The sequence below is a fragment of the Symphodus melops genome (assembly GCF_947650265.1).
Source record: "Symphodus melops genome assembly, chromosome: 5".
Classification (NCBI taxonomy): Eukaryota; Metazoa; Chordata; class Actinopteri; order Labriformes; family Labridae; genus Symphodus; species Symphodus melops.
The window spans coordinates 27,262,050-27,276,070 of NC_136695.1; the positions used below are offsets into that span (position 1 = coordinate 27,262,050).

The 14,021-nt window shown below is 40.4% G+C and overlaps 1 protein-coding gene across 1 annotated transcript in view; it reads right to left on the reverse strand.

The window, feature by feature from the left end:
- The window catches only part of sv2a (synaptic vesicle glycoprotein 2A), a 215,272-nt gene that overhangs the window by 72,944 nt on the left and 128,307 nt on the right, over positions 1-14,021 (reverse strand). The gene's annotated exons all lie outside the window — the stretch shown is intronic.

Consider the following 14,021-nt stretch of genomic DNA (forward strand, 5'->3'; position numbering starts at 1 on the left):
GGAATAAAGAATAACAGGAGAAAGATTTTTTGTTGTAAGTGGAAACGTCAAAAATAAAGTACAAATCAAAATTGTATTTCAACTTTATTCTTGATATTTTGACTTTAGCTCAAAGCGCTTTCTCCTGAGTCCTGAGGCTACACTCTGATTTGAGACATTCTTCTCACACTTGCACAAACAGAACCTGGAGACATGTAGCTGTTGGGAGTTTGGTGCCATGCTCAATGGTACATCAGCAGGACACAGGAAGAGACCTGGCACCTCTCCAGCTACCAGGCCATCTTCCATCCTATGGTCCACTCAGGGACTTTATCCCGCAACCCTTTTGTTCCAAACCAAAGTCCCTACAGACTGAGCTACTGTCGGCCCCAACCATATCGGAAAAAAACAAATCTTCCTCCTGTATCATCAATTATTTTTCATGCCTGGCACTAATCCTCTTCTGTATAAGTCACATTTGGATCAAAACATATCTTCAAAGTTAAATGTGGAAAACATCTAAAGCATTAGCATCATCAATCATTACAGTCATCATGTTCAGAATCCACTGAAAACTTACTTTTCATAAACCAGCTTTAAAAAAAAAAAAAAAAAATCCTTATAAACACATTTTGCTCCCATTAAAAACAAAATAATAAATAATCAATCAAGAACAATCTTACCTTCTTCAGATTCAGAACTGTGCCAGCTAATCAGCCACCAAGCCAACAGAGTCCCTGGTGCAGCTCTGTCTGCGTGAGAGCGTTTAGGGGAACATCAGGTTCCTCGCATAGAAGGCGTCATCATCAGTGGCGTGACTCAGGATGTGGTTGGTGTCTCTGTGTGCCGTGTCTATGTGGTGCCTTCCCACCGCTTTCATTCTGCTGCTATGAATATGCAATAGTTAAAGAAAGAAAAAAAAAGTCAACAGGAAGCTGAAACCACCTTCTTAAAAAAGACAGATAATGATAATATCTGTGCCAAGTCATATTTGTTCTCAGAAAGAGGGCTAAATCAGTTTTTTGCAGACTTAAGGTGAATATACAGATACAATGATGAACTTTACCTCACCGCTTTCGCACTTAGTTTGTTTTCTATTCAAGCTCCATAAAACGTTTTGATTATAACTCAGCATTCACTCTGTCAAATCATTCTTGCCATAATCAGGACCAGCACACACGTTTCAGTCCTGAGAACAAGGAGAGCAGAGACGCTTTTTGAAACAGTTCATTCGAGCCTTATCGCAAACCTACACATTAACAGAACAGTCTGCTGGGGGTTTCAGCAGCTTCTACATGAGTGCGTCTTGTTAGAAGCCGAATGAGTCATAAACCGTCTGTGAAGCCCCTCGTGCAGTGTCTCTCCTCGTCATTATAAGATTATGTCTTGTTTTTAAATAGGACACATTATCCCCCTTCTCCACCTTTTCAAACAGCCCCCCCTGTGGTCTAAATGAAACATCTGTGCTGTGCTTTGGTCCCAATGTAACACGAATCAAGCAACAGAGGAGGTTTGTGACCCAGTCGAAACCAGCTCTATCAGAACACTTCGTTTTGGTGTGTGTCTCTTTAAATGCAATGACCCCCCCCCCCTCTCCCCCCCTCTGAGTTTTCCCAGGATGGCATCACTCCTCTACAGCGAATAAAAATGGCGGACCCGTGCAAAAGTTTTGCTCTAGGTTGGGATTTGATTCAATAGGTGGAGATAGCAGGGGAGGGGAGGGGAGGTTTTTGTTTTTTTAACCAGAATCCAACTTGTGATGTCACAAGTTGAGTGAATCTGAAACGGGACGTTTTTCTCTGTGTTGAACAACTTATACAGACAACAAACAAAGGACTGGATGGATTTATTTCACATTTTGTGGGTCAATGGACTACCCAAATAAATGTTCAAAACACTTTAAAAGTGGATTTAAAAAAAAAAAAAATTACAATATGTCCCCTTTAACTCGTAGCATAATCTGTACAAAGAGCTCAACTTTAAGATCCATCATTCATGCATGCTGCACGTAACATGTCAGACAAAGCACAAGAACAGATTGTGTCGAGTGTGTGGGCCCTGGTTTTGTTCAAACAAACCACCAAGAAGGTGTGCAGACGCATCTCATTTAATGTCATTCTCCAAATATGAGTCAAAGCCAGGTGTCGTTCAGACACAAAGAAACACACAAAGCTATTGTCACAATCCGTCAATTATTAAAGTCAGTTTGAAATACACAACGATCCAGCAAGTTCCAGCTTCTCAAGGGGAGAAACAACAGCTTTTATGGGACCTCAATCTAAAGGAAATGAAATATTTCAAGGCTTTACGAATGTTCTCGAACAAAATAAGATTTTTTTTTTTTTTTATGACGATGTGACAACTGAATTGTTTTTTTTTTTTTTACTGTCAAATTTGGTAATGTTGTCTGCTGCATGGTGGTTTCTTATCAGGATGGGTTTATTAGAGAGTACTGAAGATAACAACATTGAACTTAATGTCAGGCTGTAATAGTGAAAGAGTGTGACAGCTCATCAGACTGTAACTCAGACTAGAGAGTAAAGTTCATGAACAAAGCACGCTGCACTGGTCTCAATGCTGCAAAACAGTGAAGGAACTCTTAGATGCCACTAGAGGTCATCAGAAGTTAGTTTTATATTTAACCCGATACAGTTTACAGTTCCTCTAAATTGTTATGATGATCTAATGACTGTATTAAAGACTGCAAAAGCATGTAATTAACTTGACTAATTCAGTAGCAGATCAGAAGTTTCTCAGGTCCAAACTACTAGAATATTAAATCAAACTTTGTTAAAAGTTGATAACATCTGTTAATCAACCTTTCAACCAGATCAACATATGTAATTTTTTTCGGACGACCTCACGCGAGTCCCGACGTCTTCCCACTCTCACCATCAGAGAACCGGGAGGGATGATGCAAGAGGCCACGAGGAGAGAAGTGAACATGCACTGTTAATCATTCTTCTGTAAAATAACGGTAAAGAGCTGGCAGCAGAGACGCCATAAGTACATCATGTGATCTGGAAAAAGATGTCAACCTGTTGATGGATGATAGTGGCAATAATGATGATACCCCTCTGACGATGGAGGGTCGGCGGGGGAGGTCAGGGGTCACGGCGACCTCCACTGAACCCGCCTGCCTCCCACAAAAAAAAAAAAGGGCAGGGCACTGTGAATTGGCTTGCGTTCTGGTTCTGCTTTGTTCTGGCTCCAACAAATCATAAAGAACTGGTAGGTCTCTTATTTAAGTGACTTTCTTTATTTGAAAGTTGCTTAAATAATTGCCACAAAATCAAAGTTACAGTTATATTGAATACATTTGATCAGATATATTAATTTAAATGTGAATCATTTCCTCACACTCAGAATGCATGGTTTTCACTTCTTGATGAAGATTCACAGAATGCCATGTTTGCACACTGCACAGACTGAGTGAGGTGTTGCACACACACACACACACACACACACACACACCATGACACCAAGATAAACCATCGCACTGAAGAATTTCTTTTAGACATTTTGTTTGTTTTACTCTTTATTTCAAGATGAGTGAGGTTACTTTATTTTAAGCAGTAAGAGGGTTGAACTCTGGCAACATCCTCTGTTTTGAATCAGTTCTTCGTTCTGAGTCTAACAAACAAGAGATTAAGGAAGGAGCACAGTGCTTCTTCACGCAGGGCTGTTTATTTAAAAAGCAGTAAAGAATGAAAATAATTGTGACAATTCAAACCAAAATATGACACAGGAACCTTTTTCTGTCATGCCTTTTTCTCATGACAGAAATGAATCGAGATGTTCTGAAGCAAGGCAGCAAACTGAACCTGTTTCAGGTGAAGATCAACCAGATGAAAAATGCAGAGAGATATTTCTCTTTCAACATAATCATGATGAAGGTGAATCATTGACGACTTTACAATATCTCTAAAAGTATACTGCTACTTTGAGACCTTGGGTGTTTGTTGAACCTGCACAGAAAGAGAAAGGCAACGTTTATATTCAAAGGATCTTTCTCCTTTGTCTTCTCTTCTAAAGTTCAGACATTCCTTTTGTTCTGCACCTGTATGCGATTTGCTTAGATGTGTGCTCACTATTTTATTTTATTTTTTTAAAGTTTTTCTCTCATTTATTTCTACTTTGTTGGACCGATCACTTTGTCAACGCAGAAGTGTCATTTCCAGGGCCACAGATGTGATGGAGTTATCCGTGCCAACCACTTTATCTTAATCCACTTCTTTCCCTGAAACTTAAAATTCACTCACCATGAATTCAGATTTAGAGAAATACACATACGTCTTTGACTTCTCTGCCACTTTACATAGAATTTGTGAAAAGAAATCGTAATAATCATTGAAATATAGCAGAAAGGGGGGGGGGGGGGGGGATTTCTCAATGTGTGTCTTGTTTCCTCTGCTCTTGTATTAAAAAATAGTGTTGAGCTCTGCTTTATTTAACTTCTTTACTCATTGTTAATTTTTGTTAATTTTCTGAAGACTCAGAATAAAGCCTAAAATGTATAACTTCCTGTAAAATGAAGATAACTTCATGTTTTCATTCTTCCTTTCATGTCATTGAAAACGTTTTGCACGACAGAGAATCAAAGTGTTGAACAGAAGAGGAACTTCTCCACTAGAGGGCAGTATCATGGTCTTTATCCTGAAAGGTAAAGCCATGTTTGAAGACAACATCATGGATCCTGAACGTGTCTGATTTTTTTGTTTATCATGGTGTCTCTTTTTCACTGTGACTCACTATGAACTGTATTTAGTATCTGGATGTGTTTAGCTTCTGCCTCATGTGTCCGACCTCGCTATGGAGACATAACAAACTCTGCTTTCAGTAATATGACACCTAAATCATGAGTAATAACGTCTTAGGTTCAGTTCTCAATCATTCCCTCCAACAGAGGAATACAGTTCTACAGTCAAAATAAAAGTAAGATCAGCTTTTACTCAGTTAGTTTTACATATGTTACACTTTGAGTCATTTACTGTTTTCTCTTTCAGGTTTTTGGCTACAGTCCGTACGAGGCTTAAAATCAAGGGGGCGCTCTTTTGTTGTTGTAAGGAATCACCTTTACTTCCCTTTGGGTCTTTTGGTTAAAAAAAATAAATATATATATATATATATATATATATATATATCGTTGGCACTGTCCTCGAGGATTGCCAGGTTGTAATGATGGGAATACTGACTCAAACAGATCTTCATTTGGTACCATTTTGGATTTGATAAATCAGCCGACTTTAGTGATGTTTGACATATTATTGATGTGTGTGCTTGTATCTCACTTAAAGTATTCATTGCAACTAAACAATAATAATCATTTAGCTCAAATGAGTACTAAATGTGCTTTTGGCTTAGAGATGTGAAGAAATGATCTTCCGATAGTTCACATAGAAGAGCTGGTACACGAAGCTGGCAGGTTGGGAGAGGATGTTGGAAAACACTTGACAAGTCCAGTTTTCTGGGAGATGTTCCTCCAATTTACATATTAAGCATAAAGTAGACGGAGCTCCCCTATCTGGCTCCACCCCACCTCCCTGATGCCCAGCCACCACCATCAGACTGTGTCGCCGCCACAACCACCACCGTCCTCATTCATGCACGGCTATAGGTCCGACCTCCGCTTCAGCCGCAAAGAAGTGTGGACAGCAGCAATGTGAGGAATACAAAGAAGAAATCCTTCATGCTTCTTATTCCATATGCTCTTTTGCAAAGCATTTTGAGATAATACTTTTTGCTCTTTAAAAACAACAATTGATTGTTGTAAAAACAAAGGGACAAAATATGGACTTCTATTTTAAACATGCCATCACTTTAAAATGTTCGGGTGGAGTTGAAGTCAGGCCTATCATCCTCACAGTGTGACACCTTCTTGTTAGCTACCATCAAACAAGAAAACACTAACGCACGCCAAATTTACATCGAGAGCAACACATTGTATGATTGTGACCTTTTGCCATAGGGTGATCCTGGGGGCACAGTGCATGGGTGTGTGTGGGTGTGTGTGTGTTTGGGGGGGGGTTCGGGTTAGAAGAGGTGGCTGAAACCGCTCTTCAGGTCGAGGAGGGCTTTTATTCCTCTTGAGGGCTGCAGCCTCTTGTCGAGTTGTTCTGTGAAGTGACCCGCATGCTGAAGCAAAGTGGTGGAGGTGTCTTTAACGTGAGGGTGGCGGTGGTGGTGTTGGGGCAGTCACATGTGCAGGGGTGGTGGTGATGGTGGGTGGTGAAGAAGTTGGGTATGTGTGTGTGGTAGAGGGGTGTAGGGTGGTTGGACTGTATTGGGTAGATATGCTGTCTTGCAGCTGTGCGTGTGCTTTTCCATGTCTGAGTGAATAAAGAGAGGAAGGGGCTGCGAAGGGGGGATGGTGGGGGGAATTCAGGTTCAGAAGTGTTGAAGCATTAAATCTCTCTCTCTCTTTCTGTCTTTCTCTCTCTCTCTCTCTCGCTGTATCTCCCCCCCTCTGTTGCCGGGCCAGACGCAAAGCAACAGCAATTTGTGCGATTTCACAGCTCAGCGGATCCCTAAAACTCTGACAGCCTTGTGGTGAGGTGGGGGGTAATGAGGGAGGGGGAGGGGGAGATGGACGGATGGAGTGGAAGAGAGGATGAATGTAGAAACGACAGTAATTGAAGTTGGATAGATTGAATCTGAGAGAGACGAGAAGCTGTTGGTTGACAAGACGGAGAAGTTGTAGACTGGTCTTAAAACAAACACGCCAATTTTGGGTGTTGTCAGCTCATTAAAGTTATGTAATGTCATGATTGGTCATCGGGGTACAGCGACGACAGACCTTACTCAACTTCCTCGTCCACTGAGTTGACTATTATCATTTATTGGTAAAAGAAAACAACCATTGACTGTGAATAAGAAGTTGTTGTAGCAAACGTGACGCCACAAACTGGTTGAGACAGCAATTTGAAACCTCAAGTTTGGCATTTTGGTCGCCATCATCTTGTTTTGTTTTTTTTTTGCACCAGAAGTGACCATAAAAATACAAGATAATGACGATAGTAGATCTCGAATTGGGAAAAACTAAAAAGAGGCAAGAAAATGTGGGGAAGCAAGCGTGAGGATGACGCACAAATATCCACATGCTGGTTGTTAAACGACTGGGGCAACAACCTCTGTATATGTGGTACCTGCTCTACCAATTGAGCTGAACCAGCATGTTATTATCGGACCATAGTTTACTAAATGACCTTTATACTGTTTTAAAAAAGTCATGAAACGAGAAATGTCACATTTCCTAATCACTCAACTGATTAGGAAATGTTTGTTTCAAAGTAAATAAGTACCTTTCAGCGTTCCTTTCTCACAGACCATGTCGGTTCAACACATGTCCACGTTTGAGGCTGTCTCCAAAAGTAGCCTCAGCTCCAGCTCTTTTTGCCTGTTGCTAGGTCGACCAAAATTTAGAGACAGCACCAACATGGCAACCGCCAACGATGGGCTTCAAAAGTCGGTTAGCAGCTCACCGGTTAGCAGCTGTAACAAATAAGACAGTAGCAAAGCCTTGGGATAAGTCAGGTTAGTGAGTATAAAACAAGACACTCCAAAGGAAAGGGCAGATGGATGTGCCAAACAATCAGGACCTTTGCCTCAGAGTCTGTGGACATGCACGAGCTGCTACTTGCTAACAATGAGGCTAACTCTCGCAGATAAAGCAACTTAGCTGTAAAACAAAGCTACAACAAACAAAGCTTCTAAGTTTTGAGAGATGACGAGTCCTGAGTAAGATCTAAGAATTAGACAATGTTCATCATTATGCACTCAATTGCTCGGGCTGCAGAGTCTTTAGCAAACAGACGATCTTAAGTTTCACTACATTCATATGGTTGTAATTTAAATACGTGTACATCTTCTTTGGGAGAGCTAGTACCTAAACTCTTATCTTCTTGACAAAACAAGAAACCTCAGGCCACCAGAGACGTCACTGAAAACAGAAAACAATTATCCTAACAGCTAATCTCACATTTGGCTTATTCTCAGAAGGTCTGTAAGGGTATTTACTGATTGAAAGTAATCTTGGATCGTGCCCCCTAGAGTGATTTAATCCATTCATTGTCCATCGTGCCCTTCTTAGCCTTAAATGAAACTACAAAAGGGGGGCCATTATTTTGACCTATAGCCTTAAAAAAGGGTCACAACCTTTCAGGACCACCACCGACCTCGGAGGACTTCTCAGCCATCTCCATATAAAGTGTTTATTTCCTATTTTGATTGAGATGTGCGATTCAAAATCTCACGCCCAGTGTCTTTTCTGGTGCCTCTTGACCTTGGTTTCCTATTTAAAAAACACACACTGAAGAAAATGGCACCAGAGTATTGAGAGTGACAGGCTCATTTACATGCTAAGGTCGTTCAGAAATCTGACCATGCTCAGTGTCAAAGGACAGCCGACCCTGGGAGGGAGCCCTCCCAGGACCCCAGGCAGGACGGAGAGACCCTGAAAGAGACAGAAAGACGTACGGCCAAGGAGATGAGATATGAGAGATAACAACTCAAAGAGAGGGTGAGAGCTCTTGTGATAAGAAATGTCACCTGAGTGCTTTGTTTCTGTTGTAGGGTCAAGAGAGAGTTTGTGAAGAGGAGATATTTTAGTGTGTGTGTGTGTGTGTGCGTGTGTGTTGATGATTGGGGGTGTGTGAAGGGGGATCAGGACATCTGCGCAGGCTTTGAAGAGGTCAGCCACGGGACAGGAACCATTCTTAATCCCCCCAGCTGGGCCCGCGAGAGAGGATTTGGACCTCTCCACCCACAACAGTAGCTAATTGAGCTGCAGCGCTCTGATCGCAGCACTTCTATGTAAAGCCCAGCATGCTTTCACAGGGCTTGGGAGGCTGATCAGGAAATCCTTTTTACTGTCTACCTGCTTTTATTAGGAGAATGGGTAAACATCCACATGCAAGCATGTCAATTACAAAGTTAACCTTCTGAAATGTAGAAGGTCATAAACTGACCGCTAACTGTTAGCTTTGGCATGTGAACATGCTACTTTAGCTAATTAGCATTCAACAAAAGGACGGATACGGCGGAAAAAATAGTAAATTACGTGTGATTTGATGAAGGGGATTTCTATCACATTCACTATGTTAGTTTTGCCCGTTATCTGCATTATAGGAGCAATATGTAACTCTGCCACGTTGCCTTTAACTTGGATATAGAAATCCAAATTCAAAACATCAGAAAGCGCCGTCTCTCTTTCACCCTTCCCCTCTAGAGTGGACGCTCACGCAGGTTTCCATGTGGTTGACACTGAATCTTCAGTGTTTAGCCAGCTCTGCATCGGTCTTTAAGCCTTTCTGCGTTCTAACCTCTCTCCATTTTTTCAAAAGCAACTCCAATATTGATCCTACTTTGATCACGGTTCTGCTCTTGGAGCTTATTAAAGAATCCAGACCATACAGGACCAGAATCTGTTAACAAGGACTTACTGGCTGCTGCATTGTTGTGAAAGAAGTCAACAAAAAAATAAAATAATAATAAAGCATGTTTCCTTAATGGCTGATCATATGTAATTCAGTAGCTATCATACAGATTGCTTCATTGACCACAAGCAAAACTGAAGCTCTTAGCTTATGTGAAAGTAAAGTGTCCATGTTCTGAACTTATATTTTGGACATGATGCAGAGAGGTCTTGAGGCTGAATCGCCCTACTCAAATCTTTTCCCCTGATCAGCGGCCCTCCCCCAGTAAATGACATTACCATACAGACTGAGGGGGGTCAAGTGAAGGTTCTCGCCCTGATCAGCCGACTGGAAAAACCCACAGTTTCAGAGGTCATGGATAAGCTGCCCTATTGGGTGATTGGTCAGACAAATCAAATTAGCATCCCCTGGTGATTCCATCTTAAACCACCACCCATGAAGAATTAGATGAGGTAGCTGCACGTTTTACTTGACTCTTTCTTTTCTCGACATGTCAAGAGGTCATCGATTCATCACGCAGAAGACTTCAGATATCATACAGGCGCTTATAAATAAAATGTATGATTATTATTATATTGTCTGATTGTGAGTAAAGTTTTGGTGTGTTTTTCGCATGTGTCACCTGATGTAAGAGGATTACCAATTCCTTCAAGTTTCAAGTTGAGCATGCTGAGCCCACTCACAACTCAGTGCACGGGTAGAAACAGGAAACACTCATCATTATCGGCAGTGTTATGCTCAAGATGATAACGTTGATCCAACAAAGGTCACCGGCCAAGTTTGAAACCAGGGACACTGCAGTGATTCAAGATTCAGTAGGAACACCCTACAAGTACATTCAGACCAAATTTGAAGCAAAAGATTGAGAAAGAACTTTTGGTTTTATTCAATTTTCTTCTAATTCGGCTTTTTGCAGAACTGCCTAGTCTGGTAACAGTTAATCTGTCCTCAGATTTTTAGACATACTGACGTAAGGAGAATATCAAATGCCTTTGTGTCACAGGTCCTGCAAACCATCAACTAATGTCAACTTTTTCACTCACAAGGGGGCACACATCAGTCTTTTTGGCCATTAGGACTTAAGACATTAAGACTGGATTATCAAAAACATGTTCTCCTAATCTAAAGCTGTACATGTTGGACTGGACTTTCCATCTGGAGTTTGTGTTTTTCACTATCCTGCCCAAAATTTCCCCCCGCTAATCCAGTATTCTTGGAATTCAATCAGCTATACTGTTTGTTTCACTATATCAGGGCGTGCTGCTCCTGTCCCAGTCCCATGCTCTGTTGCTTCGTCTGCCTTCTCTTCAGCGTCCTTTTACACATGTTATGAAAGTTATGTTCCAGTATTCCTGCTGCAGAAAGTGGTGTTGTTCTACAGTCTGATGGCCAGTATTTGTATTGCTCGGTTTCCTCTCTGTTCAGTTTGCGCTGGGATAGTCAGCCTCTAAAGCCATGGACAAAATAAGCAGACAATGAGTCATTTAATTTTTTTCATTTCTCTTTCCAAACTTAATTTGAACACGTTCGTCACATCCATAAGGTCAGAAAATCATGTGGCAGAGTTTAATCAAAGTAAACCCCAATGTGCTTAGACAGTCTTCAAAATATAGCTCTGCACAAAACTTGAATTCCCGCCTCTCGTCCAGATGGGCTCATTCGTTAGTGAAGTATTTGTCTTGCAACAATATCTTATTAAAACTGCTAATGCAAAGAGTTACAAGCATTTAACTTTAGTGTGAACAGGCTCCAAAGTGCTCACTCCATAAATATGTTAATTATTTGTTGCTCCGGTGAGAGTGTTGCTCTCATCGCAGCTGCAGAAGAAGAAGAAGAAGAAGAAGAAGGAAGCTGGTCAAACCTGACTGGAGCCATGAAAGGTTTATTTGAACTAACCAACATCTGGTGGCTATTTTTCTGCACCAGGACAGACAGTGATAGACAGTGTGGGTCTTTGTTGTGTAAAGCTCAATCATATAAGAGGATACTGACCGTGACCTGCTCCATGTGCGCCTCATTTAGATAAATGCATGCAAACAACGGGTGTCTTAAATCTCTATTTAAATTGTGTATAAGCACCAACTCATAGGACATTTATGTTTGCTCTCAGCTCGACCCACCGGCTCTGTGATTTCATTTTTATTCCCTTCCACATCTATGACCTTGCACACCAACAGCATTTGGTAAGCAATGATTTATCTGCCAAATAAATTTGTTGGCTCCATTGGAATGTGTTTAAGGCTTGGGGTCACTTACTAGGTCAATATGGCGGCTCATAAATTGAAGCAAAGAATGGCTTAAAGGTGGATAAACGGGTGATTTTGAGAGGAAATCTTTCAGAATTAAGCCTAAGATGACTCCACAAAACAATCTAAAGGAGAGGAAAGCGCAATTTTGAGGTGAATAAAAGCAGGACACATAAGGTGCCATCATTGGACACCTTACCTTGAGTGAGATTCAGCACTAAGATGGTAATCAGTCATTCTGACAGCGTGAGGTTAGAGGGCTCATTTCAGAAGTGAAGGCCAGTTTCCCCCTCTGTGATGTGAGATCATGAAGCTTTAGTTGCAGCTCACCTGCCTGGAAAATCTACTTACCTGCCTCTCATTCAGGCTTTTATGTCTTGTTGAGGTTAGTGTGTGCCGCTTGCTGTGACATTGAGTGTCACGGAGTAGAGTGATGATCGACTGACGACTCTGAATAGACTTCTTTAAAAAAGGACGTTTGTGGAACTTTGTTTGGAACTGAAAATCTTCATTTGATTTGAGTCCTGAGGTAAATGTTTCACAAACAGGTCGGTGTCTAAAAATAAATAAATAATAATAATATCCTGTCTGCTGTTTTTTTTTTGTTTTTTTTGTTTTTTACCTTTTATTCCATTTTTAAATACTGAAACACAATATCTTGAAACACTGGATGGGATAGTGTTGCCAGTCATCTAAGAGTTTCCTTATGTTTCTCTTTTCTTTATTATTTGCTGTAAATGATTAATCATTTTGGTAAGCAGCCGTTTTAAATTAAGATATGTTGTTAAAGACGTCAGGCTACATTCAGACTTGTGCTTTGGTTTGTTTTGTTTTAATTTGGGGATGTTTTTGGTCTGAACCAAATTGGCCAAATGAGGCGCTCCTGGCAAAATGTCCAGACAGGCGAGCGGGCTGCAGGTGTTCTCTCTTCTGGTCAGGAAAACATTGAGCACTGTGGAGTAGCTGAAAGCCCACTTTGCATCTCTCCTCCCAGGCAGTAACTTGAACTATGACTTAAAACTTGAGCTCTACAGAGTCCCACTGAACTAGTGAGGCTGTATGTAAAAGGCTGTTTATTGCGTGCTATACTGTAGATGCCAGTTTTGTAGCTAGCTGCTGCAGCCTGTAAGCTCTACAGGCTTTTTTTCTGCTTTTTAAGCAAACTTCTGGTTGTGTGCATGGTACACAATTTGTCACAGTTACCTCGATGACGACTTCAAAAATTCCTACTAACGCCGTGACTAAACTTCATCACCTGCTACTTTGGGCCCTGCCATGTTCTTCGCTCATCTCTCTCGCTCTACACACCTCTGAGTAAAGCCTCCTGATCAAACCCCAAACAGTCATTTACATGCATTTCCTTTAGTTAACATTCATCACTTTAAATACCACAAAATCACAGAGTCGACTATATTACAGTGAAAAACACACAAAGCTTTATCAAAGCAACTTCACACACTATATTTAACCTTCTTATATTATTATATTAAATATATTATAACTGTAGATTTTCCACAGGGTTACATGAAGGTTTAATAAAAAGTTACATGTAGCACAAAGTCTCTGTTCAGGGTTCACTATCTACATATCTATTACAAAAAGGACAAGATTGCTACTCTGACAATGAAGAAGTTCAGTGGGATCAATACATTATTTGGTGATTCTCCGAGCTTGCATTTCACTCATTTTAAATTTTGCATACGCTGCAGATAACAGCTACCTCCAAACCACGCTCACTTCCAACATCAAGGAGAAGCTGCTTTGCCAAGGTAAGCACAAAACCTCATACGGTACTATGAATGTATATACACATGGAGACAGCGTAGATTGAACGTACCTCTTTGTATGTAAATTTCATCAAACATACCTTCCAGTCTATAAGTTGGTGTTTCATTACATACAAATGATTAGAGATCATCAAAACCATGTTCAACGAAATCTGCTTTTAGCTGGTGTATGCAATCATGGATGTGTGTGTGCATGTGTGTGAAGATTTACCTTTGTTACACGTTACATTGAAATCACAATGGTGACTAAAATAAGAGACGAGATATGAAGTTTCAAAACATAAAAGTATAAATCAGTCTGAAGTTGCTCAAAATAAGGCTACCTAATATATATATATATATATATATATATATATATATATATATATATACACACACACACATATATATGTATATATACATATATATACATATATACGTGTATATATATGTGTGTGTATATATATATATACACACACACATATATATACATATATATACATATATATACACACATATATACACATATACACACACACACACAAACATATATATATATATATATATACATACATATATATATACACACACACATT